Source organism: Gymnogyps californianus, chromosome 6 (assembly GCF_018139145.2).
Source record: "Gymnogyps californianus isolate 813 chromosome 6, ASM1813914v2, whole genome shotgun sequence".
NCBI classification, from domain to species: domain Eukaryota; kingdom Metazoa; phylum Chordata; class Aves; order Accipitriformes; family Cathartidae; genus Gymnogyps; species Gymnogyps californianus.
Genome location: NC_059476.1, coordinates 39,082,259 through 39,089,461, shown reverse-complemented (window position 1 = coordinate 39,089,461; position 7,203 = coordinate 39,082,259). Strand labels below are relative to the sequence as shown.

General features: G+C 41.0%; 1 long non-coding RNA gene across 1 annotated transcript; it reads right to left on the bottom strand.

Moving 5' to 3' along the window:
* Nucleotides 1–844: 844 nt before the first annotated feature.
* On the bottom strand, nt 845–6,709 carry LOC127018080 (uncharacterized). Its single transcript, XR_007766698.1, has 3 exons — nt 6,574–6,709; nt 3,239–3,375; nt 845–1,324 (listed from the first exon to the last, which is right to left on the bottom strand). It is a non-coding gene; the product is annotated as an uncharacterized LOC127018080 (long non-coding RNA).
* Between the last annotated feature and the right edge of the window lie 494 nt (nt 6,710–7,203).

Genomic DNA, 7,203 nt, shown 5'->3' with positions numbered 1-7,203 from the left:
AATGGCAGTGTGGTTTTCAGCTTTTCTGCTGGGCTCCAGACCACCTCTGTGGCATGCCTTTAGCACCCCTTGTTGCACCCAGGCATGGCTGAATCAAAGGCAGGCAAAGAAACTCTGCTATACCCTTTCAGCGTGGAAAGTAATAATAATAATATTGTTATATTTATTTCATGGATTTAATCCTATAAATCTTCAACACACACACAAAAAAAAAAAACACCTGCACAGAAGAATGATCTCTGCCACTCAAGTGCCTTTCTGGATGAAATGCAGCTACATTTTTGTGTACGAATGGATAACTCAGAACAAGAAATGAAGAATGCTGTAGCCCCAAGTAGAATATTTTGCTCTAAATAGGAGCTTTGTCAATGTAGGAAGGGCTACTCCAGTGAGATTTCCTATCACAGCATTTCCACTGTTGTCATCATCTGTCCAAACTACTGCCAAACCCGTCTTCAAATTGAGTAGTTCATAAATGTTTACCAGTATTCAACAGAACAAGATTAATTCAGCAGTTTTATTCGCACATTTGTCACACTATTAATCTGAAAACAATCTCTTCTGAATACGGAGAGAGAAGGTTTATGGAGTCTGCTCATCATCAGGGCTGAGACAACCCAGAATGCCCCATAATTCAGTTTATCGTTTCTGAAGGTGCAAATAACTAGGTGTTTTGCTGGCATGCTCTTCTGGGCACAAGTAGTTTATTCACAGTTTTCTAACAAAGCGGGGGGGGTGGGTTGGTTTTTTTCCAATACTATTTGCTTTAAGTGGTCTCTCTCACATAGAACGTATCTGGCAGGGGGGTTTCTTTTTAAAAAAAAAAAAAATTACCCAGGGGAAACATTCAGGCAATTTTCAAAAAAAACCCCACTGATTTAATTAAGGCTTTGATGATGCCCCAGTGATTTGTGCCTGAAATAATTGTTGGGTTTGGTAACAGCCTTCCCCCAGCCACATTTGCTCACATTACCATCTGACCTTCACTCTGATGGACAATTTCTCCTCTTTCTTTCTCAACAGCCAATTCTATCCCTTTCAAGCCTCTCAGTACATCATTATCTCCACCGCGATGCTGTCAGTCAAGTCTATGTCATTTTATGACATTATTCTATTTGCGAGCAGGAAATGGAAGCGACTCCTCATGCCCCTTTCACCACCGTGTTTCCTCTCAGATAACATTATTGTTGAGCACAGCAGACAGGCCTGCACCTCTTGGGTGCTGCTGGGATGTGCTACATTTTCTTTTGCAACTTCCACGTACCTGCAGTCCCTCTTCCCAGGCCGACTGACAGCGCATTTACATTCAGAATGTGATTCAATTCTGCATGCAAAAAAAAAAAATATAATAAAGTGTGCAACTGAATGCTCACTGTGAATTTAAAGTGGTTGCTTGTGTCAACCACAAACTGAAGTATTTAAATTAAATGCAGTATTTCCCTACATAATGCTATCCATATGCTAATGGAAAGAGATTATGTTGTGTATAAGATTTATCAAAGTAAACTCAATTCATTTCAGGAAGCATCTCAGTGCTGCCTATCCGAAGTGATACCTTCTGCCAAATATGCATTGTATCAAATAAAAGCTCCTAGATAATGAACATACTTGTGGCATTTATCAAAAATAATACATCTTTTGAATCTTACTGATTCAAACCGACTTATATTCCAGCTTGGTGTTCAAATAAAACATTTGGAAACAATAAAGTTCCCTGATGCCATTTTAATTATCCCATTTCTAATTCTGTGCTCCAACGAGACACTCTAACAATAAAACGTCTTCAAAATTGATATAAAACATAGTTAGGGTCAATCTACAAGGGCAATAGAAGTAGATAAAAAACAAATTTATATTCTAAATCTTGTAACGATAGCAAAATATTCTGAGCACACTGACATAGACATCAACGCTGATCAAAAATATAGTAAAAGGCATACTAAGTTGAGTTGTTCCATGGCTACTTCCGATAAGTATACGCCACATCATATGTGCATTCAAGGGCTAAAATATGTTCTGAATATTATAAATACGCGTATTTTTATCTGGTGCAGATTTACTGGGGAAGAATATAGGTGAGCAAGTGAACTGCAGCCCCTCTCTAAAGCATCCCTATAGCGACACTACATTGTTCCCCTCCCTCTCCTTCGTCACAACACAGCTAAACTCTGCAAGTTAACTGAAAATAAGGCAGAACGTTACCATTACGCTTTCATGTCAAAATGTTATGTTCCAGGTTTAGATACATTTACTGAGCTCTGAATGGTTAAAGGAGAGAGCACAAGACAACACATCTTCATATCCTTAACATCAACCAGACAGGGGTATAATTCCCCTTTATGCTGAACATCCACTGAAGCTTTACCTTACCCTGTCAGCCTATAACACCACCACTGGACTTTTGGTGGCATTTCCTCCACCAGACAGGCAAATAAATAACAGTCTTACTTTTAAGCAGAAATTCACCTTAACCTATTAATTAAAGAACACAAATGTCAATAAAATCAATTTATATTTGTAGTTTAGGCTTTTTTTAAAGAAAGTTTTTTTAGTTTAAATCACATGAAGGAGTTAGAACAAAAAGACTCCACTTTGGAAAATCAGAGCAACGCAATGTCAGGCTCATACCATATGCATGACTGTGCAGTCCAAAGGCCATTCACACCCCAACATCTACATCGCTGTGGTTATGATTTCTATAACGCTCTTCCAGTAACTGCACTTAACATTACCTCTCTCTGTTCTTAGGTAGAAAAATCATTTAACTACAACAAGTTACAGAGCCTTATGAAGTCAGACTGAGCATAAGGCTTAGTTTCAGGTAAAGGCACTTGAACTTAGGCATCCACATGCACACTGTGTCTTTATGGTCCCACTGTAATCCCCCAGCCAATGCAGTCACTGGTGCCCAGAGACCATCTAAATATGACAAGCCAATTGGGGTGGCATCCAGTTGCCCCTGTGTGGGTACCTAGCACCATTTTAGATGCCTGAGGTTAGCCCCTGGGCCTCCAGCTGGAGGTCCAAAAAGACACAGATCCCCCCTGAATCCCCTCATACCCGCCAGCTGCATGCAGATATTGCAGATTCTGTAGGGCATCCCAAACAGCACCAGACAGCTGTGTTGACGCAACCAAATCCCCCACTTCAGCGCCTATTTTAGGATGAGCCCATCTGCTTTACAGGTCTGTTCTCTCCAATGGGAGCTGAGACACTTGACTCTCAAGTAGACACTTACTGTGACATCTATGGTGTTCCCTGGGGTGAGTCCCTTAGGGTCATCGTGGAGAGAGGTCCCGATACATCCCTGAGAAGTGTAACAGCATGAACAAAACCCAGAACTTTTCTGTGCAGACAGACTCCCAGATGAACTGCCTAAAAGACAGAATAATGTTTTTTCTTGAAGTTCAAAATGTGTTTTTCTCAGTCTCATTCTCTGAACAGGTTGAAACAGATGACAATATCCCCCTTGGCTACTGCCCTCAAAAATGAGATCACCCTTAGAGACATGGCATTGCCATTTTCAGAACAAGTTCTGATTAAAGGGTGAGAGTGTGATCCACAGAAGAAAACAGGTTTTCTAGCACACAGCCGTAGGCAACTACAACTATTTGAGGCTCCATTTACAGCAGAATGGAGAGTGCAACTTTTGTAAGCTGTTAGTATATCCACTAGTGATCATTAAAGCTGATTAATGCTCACCATTCAACAGCAAAAGAAAATGCAGTTTTGCACGGCTGTCACATCAAAGAGGCATATACATTTCACAAAACATCTGGTGCCCAGCACTGCAAAACTATTCGCAACACCTCATGCAAAGGGCAGAGTATCTCCTACAGAAGTGTTTTGTATACTGCAAGCTGGATAATGAGACAACTACATACTTGTAAATTAATTTTTTTAATAGGTAGCTCATTACCAAAACGCTGCACAGCTAAATTCTGCTTTCCAAACACAGATCAACTCCTGCAGTTCCCTTTACCTGCAATTTCTCCCTCCACCTTACATAGAAAATAAAGCAAAATGGGTCCCTTTTTTCTTGCTTGTTCATCCTACAATGCAGTGCACTACACCTATTTCCAGTCTTGCATTTTATTTTCTGGTGTTGGGAAATTCAGTATTTCATATCTATTACTGATAGAACTATACCTGAGCACGCTGAAAAAAAAATGTGATTTCCTTCTCGTATTAGTCCATTTGGGAAGGAAATCCTGCACCTGAGCGTGTGCCTGTGTGAACCTAAGGTCTTCTGGTGCCTTGGAAATCCAAACAACAGTTACAAGTACTGGCTTTTGCATTTGCGTTTCTGATGTAGTTAAAGAGGCAGAACTCACAGAGTCCCATTGCATACATGCCTTGAGAAAACCAGGTGAACTGTTTCTGCCCGAAATTCTTCCCGATAGCACAGCAGGTTAGAAAATCAGAGCGAAACACTTCTTTCTGCACCTGAACTAACCCTTTACTGAAGTACAGCTTAGAGGTTTTTTTCTCAAGAGACTCAGAGAAGTATTCTACAGAATTAAAGCTCAATTTACTGTGCAATATGCTAAAGAATAACAGTTCCCAGCCAGTTTTCCAAACAGAAAAGAGGTCACACCATTTCTTCCTTGGATTTATAGCACTTACAATATTTTCTGTGTGGAGGAACATAGCACATATAGCGTTTATAGTACTACCATTGAACAAAATTACCAGAGTGCGCATGCCCTGGAGTTTTGCTTGTAGACTTCCCATCTTTCCCAACTCTGGTGCAGTTTGTATGTAGTATTGAGATACTTTCATATAGATGCAACAAATACGTGTCTGTGTAAATCTTATATATCCCTCTGCAGTCTCTATAGGGACCAGTTACTGCCTTTCTAGGTACCATGGTAGGTCCATAAAACTACTGCAGCAGACCAGACATTATCTCCATAGAGGACCGCTCTGGAAAGCAAAGTTAGCAAAGCTTTGCCTTTAACCTCAAGCGGTGGGGACACAGAGACTCAACTCTCACAGTCAGCACAGTCTTTAGACCTCTGTTGATCAGTCCATAAGACTATTTTCAAGAGGCATTTTTATACCCTTACAGTGTGATTTCCTCAGTTCTTAGAGGATTCTTGGTACGGTCACCCAGGCTGTCTACCCACAAGAAAAACACTTCCTGTAGGTTGATGGGAAATAAAGGTTTGAGTATGTCCAGTTATTGCAATATCATGTTCTTTTCTTAATGCTCAGAGGCTCTCTTCTGGATAAGTATGTTTGAATGTGCCAAAAGGAAGCTACCCATATGCTTAAATTCATGCCCATGCAGTAAGGCTTTGCTGTGTTAGCTACAGGAAGAACACAGTTAAAAAGATGAAGAAAAAAAAGCTTAAGAAAAAACAAGTAGCAAACTACTATAATTGGAGACACTGAATCCTTTCCTGAGATGCACAAATGATATATAGTCGTGTGTGTCCCCCACTCAGTACCTGTTCACGCTGTGCCCAGGGCAGCCTGAAAGGCGCGTGGTTGCAGCGTGCTGTTTTCTGTCCTTCACAGAGGTATTTCTGCTGCGTTTCCCTCGCAGTCCTGAGCAGAGAGGCACTGTCCGTTCCCACTCCTTCCCCACTACACCATGTGTTTTAGTCAATTATAGGTCTGCCTAGGTAATAAACCTGGTGCACTTTATGCACTCTCTCTGCTGCATGTCACCACTGAAATCCCAATATTTGTGTTTTCCCTTCAATTTAGCAATATATCTTGGCTGCTTTAATAGAAATTATCAAGCATCACAGCTCAAGCATGGAAACTCAGGAATGCTTAATTTGAAGTCAGCGGTTCCCAAGCCCTCTATCTCAGAAGCTATTTGGGGGCTTCATTTGTTAAAAATGTGTGTTTTGGCAAAACCTGTCAAAGCTCAAGCAAGAGCTTTATGGGTAATCTTATTCAGACAAAAGTACATATAGATTATAACCATATATCCGATATCATCCTACTGAGACTGCATAGACCTAAGTCACTGCTGGAGAACAGAGCGTGTGCAGATTCCTAGCTGTTTCAGTGAGCAGGATCAATGTTTAAATAAATGGGTGGAACGGCCAAATTTTCATCCTTCTGAATGAATTTTTCATCCATCTGAATAAACCTCAAGCTTTATTCAGAATTACTGTATGTATATAAACATACACATACAGATGCTGAAGAGCTGGCAGCCAGAGAACATAAGCAATTTATTGGAAGGGCATGATGCATATTTGACAGTTTCACCAATTTTAAATATATTTAAGGAATTAGCAGTTACTCCCACATGACCTTGAGTCAGAGAGAAACACTGCAGTGCTGAAGACTATTTGGGGTAGTTTGGTCAGAATTATTCTTTCAAACGAGCTAAAGAAAATAGCAAGCCATGGAGTGCTCCAAGAACTGAGAAAGGTTGTGAAATTCCCTATTAGTAGCAATCAGACCATGCAGCCATTTGCTGTGAACAGCAGTCAATTTGCTGACTTGAATACATCCACAGGCTGCAAATAAAACAACCATCCACAAGTTTCATTAAGAGCCAATAGCAATAGCGCTTGGTTTTGACTATTTTTGTGTCAGTCTACTCACTTTTGTGTGTCTGATTTCTGTGCTGTTTTTCTTTGGATGGCCACATGCTGCAAGAGGACAGCTGTATTCCCACCTTCTGCCAAGACCACAGTCCTGTGCTTGGACAGGAGAGATCTTAAATATTGTTGTTGTTGTTGTTGTCTTCTCCTTAACAAAAAAATTGAAAGTTAGCACTCCAGCCTTACAAAGCAGCAGAGAACTGCTGAGCAGTGCTCAGAGGACTTTCAGGGCATGCTTTGCACACAGATCCTGAAGGGGAGAGCTGAGACATGTTTGTTGGAGGTAGCAGACTAGGCAAAGAAGGGAGAAAAGACTTTTAGAGCTGTCTAGTGACAGAGACAGGATAATTAGTCTTCCAGAGGCCTTGTTGCCTCGGTTCTCGTTCGAACATTGAAGGATTAGCTCTCCTCTGCTGACTCTGCCTTACAAGCCATCAAGCCATGAATAGCAGTTTGCTTTTTGTGGCTGAATGCAGCTCCTCAGCCTAACCAGCGGTAAAACAAAACATGTGAGCAACCAAAAAGGTGGTAAATGCTGTTTGAACTGCAGTATCCAGGATCCAGGCAAGATCTGTCCTGTTTTCCAGCTGGTGCCAGACAAACACGTTCCCACACAGAACCACTGTGACTT